The sequence below is a fragment of the Schistocerca cancellata genome, chromosome 4, assembly GCF_023864275.1.
Source record: "Schistocerca cancellata isolate TAMUIC-IGC-003103 chromosome 4, iqSchCanc2.1, whole genome shotgun sequence".
In the NCBI taxonomy this organism is placed as follows: domain Eukaryota; kingdom Metazoa; phylum Arthropoda; class Insecta; order Orthoptera; family Acrididae; genus Schistocerca; species Schistocerca cancellata.
In genome coordinates, this window is record NC_064629.1 from 115,445,546 (window position 1) to 115,462,483 (window position 16,938).

Consider the following 16,938-nt stretch of genomic DNA (forward strand, 5'->3'; position numbering starts at 1 on the left):
CGTGCCACTGTCATTGCCTGCCTTTCCTGTTCCAGTCGCGTATGGTTCGCGGGAAGAACGACTGCCGGAAAGCCTCCGTGCGCGCTCGAATCTCTCTAATTCTACATTCGTGATCACCTCGGGAGGTAGAAGTAGGGGGAAGCAATATACACTCCTGGAAATGGAAAAAAGAAGACATTGACACCGGTGTGTCAGACCCACCATACTTGCTCCGGACACTGCGAGAGGGCTGTACAAGCAATGATCACACGCACGGCACAGCGGACACACCAGGAACCGCGGTGTTGGCCGTCGAATGGCGCTAGCTGCGCAGCATTTGTGCACCGCCGCCGTCAGTGTCAGCCAGTTTGCCGTGGCATACGGAGCTCCATCGCAGTCTTTAACACTGGTAGCATGCCGCGACAGCGTGGACGTGAACCGTATGTGCTGTTGACGGACTTTGAGCGAGGGCGTATAGTGGGCATGCGGGAGGCCGGGTGGACGTACCGCCGAATTGCTCAACACGTGGGGCGTGAGGTCTCCACAGTACATCGATGTTGTCGCCAGTGGTCGGCGGAAGGTGCACGTGCCCGTCGACCTGGGACCGGACCGCAGCGACGCACGGATGCACGCCAAGAACGTAGGATCCTACGCAGTGCCGTAGGGGACCGCACCGCCACTTCCCAGCAAATTAGGGACACTGTTGCTCCTGGGGTATCGGCGAGGACCATTCGCAACCGTCTCCATGAAGCTGGGCTACGGTCCCGCACACCGTTAGGCCGTCTTCCGCTCACGCCCCAACATCGTGCAGCCCGCCTCCAGTGGTGTCGCGACAGGCGTGAATGGAGGGACGAATGGAGACGTGTCGTCTTCAGCGATGAGAGTCGCTTCTGCCTTGGTGCCAATGATGGTCGTATGCGTGTTTGGCACCGTGCAGGTGAGCGCCACAATCAGGACTGCATACGACCGAGGCACACAGGGCCAACACCCGGCATCATGGTGTGGGGAGCGATCTCCTACACTGGCCGTACACCACTGGTGATCGTCGAGAAGAACTGAATAGTGCACGTTACATCCAAACCGTCATCGAACCCATCGTTCTACCATTCCTATACCGGCAAGGGAACTTGCTGTTCCAACAGGACAATGCACGTCCGCATGTATCCCGTGCCACCCAACGTGCTCTAGAAGGTGTAAGTCAACTACCCTGGCCAGCAAGATCTCCGGATCTGTCCCCCATTGAGCATGTTTGGGACTGGATGAAGCGTCGTCTCACGCGGTCTGCACGTCCAGCACGAACGCTGGTCCAACTGAGGCGCCAGGTGGAAATGGCATGGCAAGCCGTTCCACAGGACTACATCCAGCATCTCTACGATCGTCTCCATGGGAGAATAGCAGCCTGCATTGCTGCGAAAGGTGGATATACACTGTACTAGTGCCGACATTGTGCATGCTCTGTTGCCTGTGTCTATGTGCCTGTGGTTCTGTCAGTGTGATCATGTGATGTATCTGACCCCAGGAATGTGTCAATAAAGTTTCCCCTTCCTGGTACAATGAATTCACGGTGTTCTTATTTCAATTTCCAGGAGTGTATACGATACCTCATTCAGAAATGCACCCTCTCCAAACCCGGACAGCAAGCTACACCGCAGAGTCTGCCACTTGAGGTTGCTAAACATCTCTGTAACGCTATCATGCTTACCAAATAACCCTGTCACGAAACACGCCGCTCTTCTTTGGATCTTCTTATCTCCTCTGTCAGTCCGACCTGGTACGGATCCCACACTGATGAGAGATACTCAGGTATAGGTCGAACGAGTGTTTTGTAAGCCACCTCCTTTGTTGATGGACTACATTTTCTAAGGACTCTCCTTAGAGCCGCGAGAACATTCCCCAGACCATAAGCTCCCCTTCTCTGGCTTGGACTTTTACGACAACTCCTGCAGGGTACTTGCTTTCAGATGTTTCACGCCGTACCTGCCAACGGCCATCTGTCCGAAACGCGATTCATCTGAGAAGGCCACCTGTTGCCACTCAGTGGACGTGCAGTTACAATACTGGCGCGCAAATTCCAGCCTTCGTCGCAGATGAACAGCAGTCAGCATGAGTGCATGAGCCAGAAGCCTGCAGCGGAGGTCCATATGCAGCAATATTCGCTGAACGATGAGTTCCTTCCAGAATGAGATTTTCACTCTGCAGCGGAGTGTGCGCTGATATGAAACTATCTGGTAGATTAAAACTGTGTGCCTGACCGAGACTCGAACTCAGGGCCTTTGCCTTTCGCGGGCAAGTGCTCTACCAAGTTTCCGAGGTCGAGTCTCGGCCCGGCACACAGTTTTAATCTGCCAGGAAGTTTGATATCAGCGCACACTCCGCTGCAGAGTGAAAATCTCATTCTGGAAACATCCCCCAGGCTGCGACTAAGCCATGCCTCCGCAATATCCTTTCTTCCAGGTGTGTTAGTTCTGCAAGGTTCGCAGAAGAGCATCTGTGAAGTTTGGAAGGTAGGAGACGAGATAATGGCAGAAGTAAAGCTGTGAGGACGGGGCGTGAGTCGTACTTGGGTAGCTCAGTTGGTAGAGCACTTGCCCGCGAAAGGCAAAGGAACCGAATTCGAGTCTCGGTCCGGCACACAGTTTTAATCTGCCAGGAAGATGATTTCCTTCGTTCATCTGGGTCGTCAGTTGCTCAACAACTGCTTCACCCCTACACATCTCTGCAGCCGTTATTGGAAAGAAAGATCCCTTCTCATTTAGCTACAATATAGCAGGTCAGCAACTGGAAGCAGTTAATTCCATAAATTATCTGGGAGTACGCATTAGGAGTGATTTAAAATGGAATGATCATATAAAGTTGATCGTCGGTAAAGCAGATGCCAGACTGAGATTCATTGGAAGAATCCTAAACTACTGCAATCCGAAAACAAAGGAAGTGGGATAAAGTACGCTTGTTCGCCCACTGCTTAAAGACTGCTCAGCAGTATGGGACCCGTAGCAGATAGGGTTGATAGAAGAGATAGACAAGATCCAACGGAGAGCAGCGCGCTTCGTTACAGGATCATTTAGTAATCGCGAAAGCGTTACGGAGATGACAGATAAACTCCAGTGGAAGACTCTGCAGGAGAGACACTCAGCAGCTCGGTACGGGCTTTTGTTGAAGTTTCAAGAACCTACCTTCACCGAGGAGTCAAGCAGTATATTGCCCCCTCCCACGTATATCTCGCGAAGAGACCATGAGGTTAAAATCAGAGAGATTAGAGCCCACACAGAGGCGTACCGACAATCCTTCTTTCCACGAACAATACGAGACTGGAATAGAAGGAGAACCGATAGAGGTACTCAAGGTACCCTTCGCCACACACCGTCAGGTTGCTTGCGGAGTATGGATGTAGATGTAGATGTAGATATAGATCTGTGGTCTGTCTTGCACCACAGTTGCCTCGACACCGGTTCTGGATAGCATAGTTTTGCCAAGCACAGTTAACTACGGCGGGACGCGAATAGTTAAGTAATTTAGCCGTTTCAGAAATGGTTCAATCCTGAGCCCAAAAGCCAAAGAACATGCCTTGTTGGACGTCAGATTAATCGCTCCGTTTCCACCTTAAGAGAAAGGCTGCACTGTTTTCCACATACCCTGATATGTTGTGTACACCGTCCACTGCTAGTGTTGCCACATGCCTTTCATAAGTGGTTATTACGCTTTGGCATCGAACATAGGCGATGCTCCCGTTAATGTAACTGGACCGTGTCTACAGTCATACGTTCCGTTCAACAGTGAAGAGGCTAGTCTGCCGACAGGTGGGTAACTACAGTCCTGTTGTCCTGTTATTCCTAGGGTCTTTCCCCCGTCCACCGACGCCTTCTATGATAACACATTCAACTGACGAGGTAGAACTCGCTCTTGTTTATGCTGTCTTCACATGGTACAAATGGCTCTGAGCCCTATGGGACTTAACATCTGAGGTCATCAGTCCCCTAGAACTTAGAACTACTTAAACCTAACTAACCTAAGGACCTCACACACATCCATACCCGAGGCAGGATTCGAACCTGCGACCGTAGCTGTCGCGCGTTTCCAGACTGAAGCGCCTAGAACCGCTCGGCCACAACGGCCGGCTATGCTGTCCAATGCCCTTTCTAATACCACATCGTCACCTTAATATTGGCGTAATAATGTTATTCACGCCGTCTCTCTGCAAATCGCGTTGCTGCTGTGTGTGTGTATTTATGTTCAGTTTCTCGTGTGTTTTGTTTGTGAGATGTATGGGAAAAATTACACGCAGAAAGCAGGTGTACCAGACTGGACGTTAGTAATTCGGGTCGCGGATTCGGCCCAGGACGAGCTGAACTACGTGTGCTGGACGCTAATCTACAGATTACGTTTTACGAGCAGGCCAGCGAAGTAACTGCTCCAAGTTCTGTATTATACGTCGAAATGGAGGAAGGAGCATCCAGTAAAATCGAAAAATTCCATTTGTACAGACTGCTAATAGAAAATTGGAAGATTAGTTTTTAACGTACCGTCAACATCGACGTTATTTGAGGCGCAGCAATAGCTCGTGTCAGACAAGCCGGGGTATGTGAGGAATAGTCAGCCATGGACCTGTTCAAAAGTTCTACACAGCATTAGCTTATGGTGAGTTATGGAGACACAGGAAATCTACATGAGGATATCCTAACGCAAAATTTAAGATCGTTACCCCGGAATGCTAATTCATTGGATCAACGATTGCACAATAACGCTTCTCATCTCCGCTTTACGGTTAAGATGAGACAGTGAAGTTTCTCTGCCGTAGAGCAGAAACCGCGGAACCCTGGACCCAGACTAATGATGGCAACAGAAAAATTGAATTTGTATTATTAACTGATCATTTCTGTTACGCAACGGCGCCACGATCAGAAGGGAACGTACGCGAAAAATAAGGCAACGATTTATTTTTATTGGCTGGTCCCGGCGGAGGGTCGACTCCTCCCTCGGGCATGGGTGTGTGTATTTGTCCTGAGGATAATTTAGGTTAAGTAGTGTGTAAGCTTAGGGACTGATGACCTCAGCAGTTAAGTCCCATAAGATTTGAACATTTATTTTTATTACGTTTGTTGACTGCCCCAGTTACCGAGTATTGTATCAGTGTGTCTACGCCGATATCAGTGAACATAATGGTTCATTGCCATAAAAATGATTTTTTACATATTTCTAGCATTTAACGACTGAACCTGCAGAAATCTCACTCTCAAATAATTGAAAACAAGAGCGAAAGAGATAAATAAAGTAACAGTGCAGTTTGATGGACGATGTGAAATCCTTTAATTTATAAGATTCACAGAACTCGCTACTACTCTTCGGTTATTGTACCAATTTAATTTTTAAATGAAATATTCGTGAACTGTACCTGCCATTTGCGGACTGAATGAGTTTGCGGAAGAAGTATCGTGAGTATAGTATATAGTGTTAAGAGCACAGTACAACTTTCTGAGGAGGTCTAGCTTTGAAATTGTAAAAGAGTAAGTGAATGAAACGGAAGTATAGCGAGTTCCTGGAATCGAATTGCTAACAGTATATTAAAAAAAAAGTTGACTTACCAGTCCTACAATAGAAACTTGTAAATTACTTCTAACCAAGCGATGGAACGGTTTCTTCTATGATAACGCATCAGTATCCTAATAAGAATTTCATAATAAATGACATCACAATAAAAGTTTAGCAAATAAGATATTATTGAGGAATGTCACATCCCAGGTAACCACATTGTAGGCCTCGTTCCTTTTATAAAAGACTCCATTAGATACGAAACAAACTTTCAGAAATACATAATGAACGCAGATTTTGTGACTCCGACCGAAATAGTTCACCAGTAGTGAAAGGTATATACACAGCAACGCCTCATCATCATCATTTGAGACTGATTATGCCTTTCAGCATTCAGTCTGGAGCATAGTCCCCCTATAAAATTCGTCCATGATCCCCTATTCAGTGCTAACATTAGTGCCTCTTCTGATGTTAAGCCTATTACTTCAAAATCATTCTTAACCGAATCCAGGTACCTTTTCCTTGGTCTACCCCGACTCCTCCTACCCTCTACTGCTGAACCCATGAGTCTCTTGGGTAACCTTGCTTCTCCCAGGCATGTAACATGACCCCACCATCATAGCCTGTTTGCCCTGACTGCTACATCTATAGAGTTCCTTCCCAGTTTTTCTTTGATTTCCTCATTGTGGACACCCTCCTGCCATTGTTCCCATCTACTAGTACCTGTAATCATCCTAGCTACTTTAATATCCGTAACCTCAATCTTATTGATAAGGTAACCTGAATCCACCCAGCTTTCGCTCCCAAACAACAAAGTTGGTCGAAAAATTGAACGGTGCCCAGATAACTTAGTCCTGGTACTGACTTCCTTCTTGCAGAAGGTCTGGTCCTGACAACCTCTAAGAGGCCTAAACCCACACTGAATTTCATCCAATTTGTCCTCAGCTAATACTATCGTAGCTGAGCGCTCACTGCATTAGCTTTGCTACACCTCGCTTCCAGTTCTTTCACTATGTTGCCATCCTGTGAGAATATGCATCTTAAGTACTTGAAACCGTCCACCTGTTCTAACTTTGTTCCTCCTATTTGGCACTCAATCCGTTTATATCTCTTTCCCACTGACATTACTTTCGTTTTGGAGATGCTAATCTTCATACCATAGTCCTTACATTTCTGATCTAGCTCTAAAATATTACTTTGCAAACTTTCAATCGAATCTTCCATCACAACGAAGTCATCCGGATATGCGAGACTGCTTATTTTGTGTTCACATATCTTAATCTCACCCAGACAGTCTATTGTTTTCAACATATGATCCATAAATAATACGAACAACAGTGGAGACACGTTGCAGCCCTGTCTTACCCCTGAAACTACTCTGAACCATGAACTTAATTTACCGTCAACTCTAACTGCTGCCTGACTATCTATGTAAAGACCCTTAATTACTTGCAAAAGTTTGCCTCCTATTCCATAGTCTCGTAGAACAGACAATAACTTCCTCCTGGGAACCTGGTCATATGCCTTTTCTAGATCTATAAAGCATAGATACAATTCCCTGTTCCACTCGTAACACTTCTCCATTATTTGCCGTAAGCTAAAGATCTAGTCCTGACAACCTCCAAGAGGCCTAAACCCATACTGATTTTCATCCAATTTGTCCTCAGCTAATACTCGCACTTTCCGTTCAACAATATCTGAGAAGATTTTACCCATAACGCTGATTAAAGAGATACCTCTATAGTTGTTACAATCTTTTCTGTTTCCATGTTTAAAGATTGGTGTGATTACTGCTTTCGTCCAGTCTGATGGAACCTGTCCCGACTCCCACGCCATTTCAGTTATCCTGTGTAGCCATTTAAGACCTGACATTCCACTGTATTTGATGAGTTCCGACTATATTTCATCCACCCCAGCCGCTTTATTGCACTGCAATCTATTGACCATTTTCTCCACTTCCTCAAATGTGATCCCATTTCCATCATAATTCCTACCCCATTGTACATCGAAATCTGAAACATTACTGATCGTATTTTCACCTACATTGAGCAACTCTTCAAAACGCCTTCCATTAATATTTTTATACTGATTGATAACTGAGCTTTTGAAAATTCCGTATCCGAATAAAATATCGTCCTAATAGTCCTACGTTTTATTAGTAAGTATTTATAAGCATGCAACACAAATTATAATAAAATAACAATCCATATGTGAGATATGAACAATACAAGAGTCAGTAAAATACATTCATAAATAAAAATGTGATATATTAACATTAACGATTAGTACATTTTCCCTTGATTCGTTTTTGGATTGTTACTGCTTATGTGCCGTAAATGCAGTATGAGTGTTCTGAATCCTATTCCACTACCAAAAGTAAAGGATACCATCGAAGAAACCTAGTTATACGAGTTTCTCAACTAATTTTTTTAAATTTATGCTGCTCTATGCTCATAGTTGTTTCTAAAAACCTAGAGGCTTATATGAGTTTCTCAACTAATTTTTTAATCTATGCTGCTCTATACTCATAGTTGTTTCTAACAGGCATAACAAATCACAGGCGTAATCATATGACGCCAATTCCAACAAAGGGTGATGAACTCGAAGAATTCAATCTGCATCATGGGTAGAATAGAAATACAGAGATTTACTTCATATTGGGTGGCAAACAGATTCCCAAACCAAAAAGAGAGTACTTGACGAACTTAAGACAATAATTTCGTGATACAGTTCAACTACCGTAAGGCTAGTAAGTAATGTGACGTTAGGTGCCCCAAGAGTAGTATCATAAAATAAGAAACGATACAAACACATATCGAAAAGAATACTGTAAAAATTAACGTAATGTTTTAAGAAGAAGGCTGGGTGAAGTAGGTGGATTTGTAACAGTGACACATGGACTTTTAACGTGAAAATAATTCAGAGCATGCATGTTGGGAACTATTACAAAGACAGGAAAACAAACGAGTGGCTCGCGAAACAGGCATGAGTGGAAGTCATACTTATAATCCAGCGAAATTGATGTTAATTGTTCACGGCAGGATTCCGAGAGACAACAGAAGACCGAGACGACGACCAAATGGATGACGCAAGAATCGATGCCTATAATTCAACAACTAAAAATCCAGAAAGAGGATTTTTAAAGCAGTGAATATCAATTGCCTGATGATGGTTATCACGCTGATAAACATTTCTAGAAATTGGTCCAATACAAATGTGCAGTCAGGAATGTCTGTCCTCTAACACCTTTGCAGTGTCGAGCCACTAGGAAAGATGTTTTCACGGAGAACGAAACCTTTTCTGGTTGCTTATTATTTCTTACACTGGATACGTACGTCATTGGTAGTTCACCCTTTTTAATATGAGGCCTTCACAGAGGCCTCTTGGTCTCCCGATTATGAACATTTTCCCGGCAGTTCAAATGGGCAGATAAATGACATTGTGGAACGTGAAATACATTGTTTCGTTGAGCAAACAATACGAATTCTTCCATCAGCTGTTGATTAGTAATTTAAGACCACAAAAATCAAAATATTCCAATAACTTAGCACCGTGTACTTTTTCGGAGTTTGCCCCCCACCTCTACCTCCCGGTCACTACTTTTGTGCAGGAGTCGCCACAGACCTAGTTCCACCCAATTGCTTAGGCAGCTGCGAAGTTCGTTAAAGGCTATACGAATGCAAGAATTAGCACGCCGGAGTGGGCGTTCATCGAGATGACGTGCGTTGCAAGCGGCAAGCGTTCTCTGGCCACCAAGCACGCGACACGAACACTAATTATCCTGTCGGCAGCAAATCGTGCTTACCAAATGCGACGGAGTTGTTTCCTAGCAAGTGTAGCTGCCAATACGAAAGCAGACTTGCACATCGGACAGTGTCTAAAATATAAGCGAGGGTGCTAAGTAAGAGGTAAGATGTCGTCGTCGCGCGTACTACTGGAGATTTGATTGTTCAACTTGCAGTTCTAACATAATCACTAATAGGTTACAAACAGATCCCCCCCCACACACACACGCACATACACACACACACACACGCTCACACACACACACACACACACACACACACACACACACGGGTCTCAACAAAACCGTAGTCAAAAGTTAAATATTTTGACTCAGATCAGTTTTCCATAGTTCTCCACTTCAGTCTGCTATGTCACTTTACATCATCCATTGTTTTATATGGCCATTATATATCTTAACGTGACTCAATAGTTTTAGTCGCAAACTTTGCTTTATAATTAAGTTACTAAGTCAATTATAGACCAAAATTAACTTTTTTATATGCTTGTATACATGGCTTGAAATCCCGATTTAACTGCCGACGAAAAGCTATATGGATATTTATTCGAGTGTATGATTTTAGTTCTGCATCGATAAGGGTTCAGTTATGTTCTGTTCTCTTACACTCCCAGTTCTATGTTGTGGTAAATCGCTTCTGGTAACGTCATCCAGCGGTGAATTCGTTAATTCATTAAGTGACAAAATGATTTATTCAGGATGACAATGAAATATATATCCATATGTCCTCTTGGGAATAGTTATTAGTAGAACTGCTGAATTTATTATGTATTTCTAAGTCCATTCCAATGAATCAACAGCACAGCATCTGTGTTGAAAAAAGTGAAACAAATCTGGAGGAATCAACAATAACTTCAGTCAGTAAATCTATGCCCTCAGGGGGAAGACATTTCCCAAACCGCTGGGGTTTACAAACATGCAGCCACGTATATAAATACTTATTTGCTGCCACTTCAGTACCTAACTCACTTCCACAACTTTCTTAAAAAGCGTAGGAAAGCAGGCTACTCTACGTGGTATTTCATATATCAGAAATGTTATTTAAGGAATAATGCATTCAAGTAGCAATGAACTATACTCTATTTCAACTAACAAGTTACAAACATAAGTGTATTTCTCATGTGACGCTAAAATTCATGTATTCCATGTATGAAGTGCTCAATCAGCATTTAATCTGTATAATCTGTGCAAACATACATTAGCGCAAACCTTTTCAGATGAGAATAGCTCGAGGTTGTACCGAGACCTTCTCATCTGGAATAAAGAGAAATAGGCCATTACTAACCAACATGCTACTTAGACTGTATTACTCATCCAAAAACAGCATATCACTTCCCTCTATATATTACAAATTATTCTTAACCATGCTCATTGTGTTACATTTTCTTTTTTTTTAATTTTTCTTTGACATTTGCATTGTATAAATTATATTCTCATCAACTAGGTAGTAACAAATTATATGGAACCATTTTAACAATTGTTAAGCATTCAATTCACTGTAACCTCAGAGAAATCTTTATATATTATGTTCTTTATATTATTTAAAAAAAGCAATAATAGCTGTATACCAATAAGACTGTAACAATGAGAAATCTTTGCTGTTAGATTCAGAAGCATCCGACCCACCTTACATTTCAAGGCGGTGGGTTTCTCAGTACTGTTAATGAAATAAATAAATAAATAAATAAAATCTACGTGCTCCATCTGCAATAGGCGTTTCTCCCACTGGGCCACTTGACACAGTGTTACTCAGTTACCATCAGTTACTGTAGTAGTAGCATTTGAACATACAGAAGTACTAAAAACATTCTAAAACCAAGATTGCATAAATATTTCTTTATTTAAAGCGACCGATTTCGACAGACTTCGCTGTCATCCCCAGCTCTAACAAGGGAACCTCCCCATCGCACCTCCCTCAGATTTAATTATAAGTTGGCATAGTGGATGGGTCTTGAAAAACTGAACACAGATCAATCAAGAAAACAGGAAGAAGTTGTGTGGAACTATGAAAAAATAAGCAAAATATACAAACTGACTAGTCCATGCGCAATATAGGCAACATCAAGGATACCGTGAGACCAGGAGTGCCGTGGTCCCGTAGTTAGCGTGAGCAGATGTGGAACGAGAGGTCCTGGGTTCAAGTCTGCCATCCAGTGAAAAGTAAAATTTTTTGATTTCAGTGTATGTCACAAACTCTCATGTTTTCATCACTTTTTTGGGAGTGATTATCACATCCACAAGAGAACCTAAATCGGGGAAGGTAGAAGAATCTTTTTACCCATTCGCCAAGTGTACAAGATAGGTGGGTCAACAACATATTCCTGTCATGTGACACATATGCCGTCACCAGTGTCGTATACAATACATCAGACGTGTTTTCCTGTGGAGGAATCAGTTGACCTATGACCTTGCGATCAAATGTTTTCGGTTCCCATTGAAGAGGCACGTCCTTTCGTCTACTAATCGCACGGTTTTGCGGTGCGGTCGCAAAACACAGACACTAAACTTATTACAGTGAACAGAGACGCCAATGAACGAACGCACAGATCATAACTTTACGAAAATAAAGAAAGTAAACTTATCACTCGAGGGAAGACTTGAACCTAGGACCTCTCGTTCCGCAGCTGCCCACGCTAACCACGGGACCACGGCGCTCCTATGCTTACATTATCCTTGATGTTGCCTATCTTGCGCATGGACTACTCAGTTTGTATATTTTGCTTATTTTTTAATAGTTCCACACAACTTCTTCCTGTTTTCTCGATTGATCTGTGTTCAGTTTTTCAAGGCCTATCCATTGTGCCAACTTATAACTAAATCTGAGGGGGGTGCAATGGGGAGGTTCCCATGTAAGAAATATTTTGTTATGAAACATGTTCATTTGAAGATGGACCTCAGTTGAATACGTTTCGTAATAAAAGATTTTTTTAGACCTGAAGATAACACCAAAGTCTGTCGAAACCGGTCGTTTTAAATAAAGAAGTATTTATACGATCTTGGTTTCAAAATTTTCTTTAGCAAGTAAAACAGATCGCACCTTCTGTCTTCTCAAAATGAGAAAATCCAGTCAAAGTGTAGAAACAGTAGCAACATCATCTGCATTAGAGTCTCCTCCAAATTCTGAATCTGCTGCGTACTCTTCTGCAACTTCTTCCCAGCAGTTCTTTACACGATCAGCCAGAACTTCATCTGCCATGGAACTTTGTCACCTCCACGAGATAATTCTTAGAGATCTAAATCAAATATCCGTGAATGTCAGTATGGTCCCACTCACTACAAAAACCAACGAAAAACGAGCAATCAATTTGTCCATTATATTCAGGTGTGCGCATAAACAATTTTCGTCTTATTGCATATTCTTAGTAACCATCCTACATGTGCACTATCTGCGACAATAATTTATACTATCTCTGAGGCTAACATTTTCGAGATGTTTGTGAAACAACAGTGTCTGAAATGTTCGTTCTCATTAGAAGAAATATTTCACAGCATATAATCAGAAAAATTGAATGTAACTAGCAACTGAATTCACAGCACTCTATTTGTTTAAATGTGCGCTGCGGAAGAAAATTAGTTACAAATATGCTTACAAACGACTCTCGTATTGATGTTATACTTTTTAATATAAGAAATGTTACTGTGCATTGAACTTAACGTCGTTTGTATCAGAATATCAGGAGAGTAAATCCACAGGTGACAAATGCCAGCTGAGCACAAAACCATCTCAGAGGACGAGTGACTCAGATCCATCGGTAAATATTTATACAATTACTCACTTGTTCGTTGATTTCTCAAGCCGAAAGACTTAAAGAAATAAAAACTATTTTCATTCCTATCAGAAAAGCTATTGCCAATATTGTAATGCCAATACAGTGAATTGTTGGTTCTACATAAAGTACTATGCAGGGTTTATGACGAGTTCTATATATACACTCCTGGAAATGGAAAAAAGAACACATTGACACCGGTGTGTCAGACCCACCATACTTGCTCCGGACACTGCGAGAGGGCTGTACAAGCAATGATCACACGCACGGCACAGCGGACACACCAGGAACCGCGGTGTTGGCCGTCGAATGGCGCTAGCTGCGCAGCATTTGTGCACCGCCGCCGTCAGTGTCAGCCAGTTTGCCGTGGCATACGGAGCTCCATCGCAGTCTTTAACACTGGTAGCATGCCGCGACAGCGTGGACGTGAACCGTATGTGCAGTTGACGGACTTTGAGCGAGGGCGTATAGTGGGCATGCGGGAGGCCGGGTGGACGTACCGCCGAATTGCTCAACACGTGGGGCGTGAGGTCTCCACAGTACATCGATGTTGTCGCCAGTGGTCGGCGGAAGGTGCACGTGCCCGTCGACCTGGGACCGGACCGCAGCGACGCACGGATGCACGCCAAGACCGTAGGATCCTACGCAGTGCCGTAGGGGACCGCACCGCCACTTCCCAGCAAATTAGGGACACTGTTGCTCCTGGGGTATCGTCGAGGACCATTCGCAACCGTCTCCATGAAGCTGGGCTACGGTCCCGCACACCGTTAGGCCGTCTTCCGCTCACGCCCCAACATCGTGCAACCCGCCTCCAGTGGTGTCGCGACAGGCGTGAATGGAGGGACGAATGGAGACGTGTCGTCTTCAGCGATGAGAGTCGCTTCTGCCTTGGTGCCAATGATGGTCGTATGCGTGTTTGGCGCCGTGCAGGTGAGCGCCACAATCAGGACTGCATACGACCGAGGCACACAGGGCCAACACCCGGCATCATGGTGTGGGGAGCGATCTCCTACACTGGCCGTACACCACTGGTGATCGTCGAGGGGACACTGAATAGTGCACGGTACATCCAAACCGTCATCGAACCCATCGTTCTACCATTCCTAGACCGGCAAGGTAACTTGCTGTTCCAACAGGACAATGCACGTCCGCATGTATCCCGTGCCACCCAACGTGCTCTAGAAGGTGTAAGTCAACTACCCTGGTCAGCAAGATCTCCGGATCTGTCCCCCTTTGAGCATGTTTGGGACTAGATGAAGCGTCGTCTCACGCGGTCTGCACGTCCAGCACGAACGCTGGTCCAACTGAGGCGCCAGGTGGAAATGGCATGGCAAGCCGTTCCACAGGACTACATCCAGCATCTCTACAATCGTCTCCATGGGAGAATAGCAGCCTGCATTGCTGCGAAAGGTGGATATACACTGTACTAGTGCCGACATTGTGCATGCTCTGTTGCCTGTGTCTATGTGCCTGTGGTTCTGTCAGTGTGATCATGTGATGTATCTGACCCCAGGAATGTGTCAATAAAGTTTCCCCTTCCTGGGACAATGAATTCACGGTGTTCTTATTTCAATTTCCAGGAGTGTATATTTACCAGTATCACTTATAGGGTTAACTAGCTTGATAAACATCACACAACGAGCCGACAGCTGACTTAAGTTGTATACACAAAGCAAAATAGGTATTCGTAGGCCATTGAATTACAGCGTACAACTTAGAAAACATTAATGTCAACACGACATGTATAGGCCTACCTAAAAAGCCACTTGAGCATCGAAGCGTATATCTTGGAAGGTGATTAATGGGAAATCGTTTCTCGCAAAGAAATTGTTCTAATTCCGTGAGAGAAGCTGGCAGAGTCCAACAGCTTTGTTTTGCTTCTTTTTTAATACCGCCTCCAATACCGCCACAGAACTGAAATTCGGCTACTGTGGAGATGAGGAAAACGTGTTAGTCTATATTGTGCGCCATGCTGACTCTTCCATAATCTCAAGAAAGCAATATTCGTCAAGTCAATTAGTGAGAGCAGTATATCATCATATCTGTAAAAGCAATTCCTTGTTGAGAACAATGTTTGTTCAGACTGAGGAAAACAGCCACCTAAAGTGGTTTTATAGGTGTTAACAGGTACTTTTACTTTCTGATTGGCTGTACAATGCACTGAGAAACACAATATGACCAGTCATACGATTACAGAACCTTCACCACGCTTCATTCTCTTTCCTAATAACATGGATTAAAAAGGTCATCAATTACTAATATTTTTAAAGCAGTTTTCGTCGTACTGGTTAGTTGACAATAGTATTTGAAACTTCCGAGTCTACCAATTCCGCTTTATTCATTCTAGCCCAGTATGTGAAGAAATATTTTCTAAACAACTTATCATACCTGCTGATTTCTTTTAATTTTATAGAATTAGAGTGCAAAGTGCATGAAATAAGGTAGCACATCATCGAATTAGGAGTTGTGAAAATATTATCCCCTTTTCGTAGAGTGGATGCTACAGTATTCTCAGGGAATGGCGCGTCGAAATTACAAAAAGAAAATAATAAACTTTCATAAAAGCAGTTCTTTGGCTCTTTATCTGTTCGCTGTAATAAATCAGTCGAACCTGTAGCATGCTAATGTGCGACAGTATCCCAAGAGTTGATATGCCTTATTACCATTAGCTGCTAAAGTTACACGTGTTATAAATGTGATTTCTCGGAGAAAAACTGTGCCTTATTTGAATACTAATTTAAGCCCCTGTAAGTAATGTGATCAATTCATTTCGAAGACATATTTAATAACAATTAAAGTACAGTGTTTAGCTTCACAGGGAAGGACATTGTATTCAGTCACAGAAGCGATATCTTCTCTCCCCAGTACGGTTAATCACATACAGCTAACAGCAAGTGGATGTGCTACGGCCGCAGGTTCGAATCCTGCCTCGGGCATAGATGTGTGGGATGTGCTTAGGTTGGTTACGTTTAAGTAGTTCTAAGTTCTACAGGACTGATGACCTCAGATGTTAAGTTCCATACTGCTCAGAGCCATTTTTTGAGCAAGTGGGTGATACAGTCAAATAGCAGCAAAATGTACAAATGCGTGTGAAATCTTATGGGACTTAACTGCTAAGGTCATCAGTCCTAAGCTAACACATTACCTAACCTACATTATGCTAAGGACAAACACACACACCCATGCCCGAAGGAGGACTCGAACCTCCGCCGGGACCAGCCGCACAGTCCATGACTGCAGCGCTTTAAACCGCTCGGCTAATCCCGCGCGGCAAATACACTCCTGGAAATTGAAATAAGAACACCGTGAATTCATTGTCCCAGGAAGGGGAAACTTTATTGACACATTCCTGGGGTCAGATACATCACATGATCACACTGACAGAACCACAGGCACATAGACACAGGCAACAGAGCATGCACAATGTCGGCACTAGTACAGTGTATATCCACCTTTCGCAGCAATGCAGGCTGCTATTCTCCCATGGAGACGATTGTAGAGATGCTGGATGTAGTCCTGTGGAACGGCTTGCCATGCCATTTCCACCTGGCGCCTCAGTTGGACCAGCGTTCGTGCTGGACGTGCAGACCGCGTGAGACGACGCTTCATCTAGTCCCAAACATGCTCAAAGGGGGACAGATCCGGAGATCTTGCTGACCAGGGTAGTTGACTTACACCTTCTAGAGCACGTTGGGTGGCACGGGATACATGCGGACGTGCATTGTCCTGTTGGAACAGCAAGTTACCTTGCCGGTCTAGGAATGGTAGAACGATGGGTTCGATGACGGTTTGGATGTACCGTGCACTATTCAGTGTCCCCTCGACGATCACCAGTGGTGTACGGCCAGTGTAGGAGATCGCTCC

General features: G+C 44.0%; 1 protein-coding gene across 4 annotated transcripts in view; it reads right to left on the bottom strand.

Annotated features, from left to right (window-relative positions):
- Window positions 1-16,938, bottom strand: part of LOC126183887 (neurogenic locus protein delta) — a 1,431,801-nt gene that overhangs the window by 528,694 nt on the left and 886,169 nt on the right. The window contains exon 4 of one of the 4 annotated variants that reach the window (XM_049926199.1): window positions 10,517-10,561. The exons of the other annotated variants lie outside the window; for them this stretch is intronic. The gene's annotated coding sequence lies outside the window, so the exon portion shown is untranslated. The remainder of the gene's footprint in view (window positions 1-10,516; window positions 10,562-16,938) is intronic. 4 annotated transcript variants of the gene reach the window in all.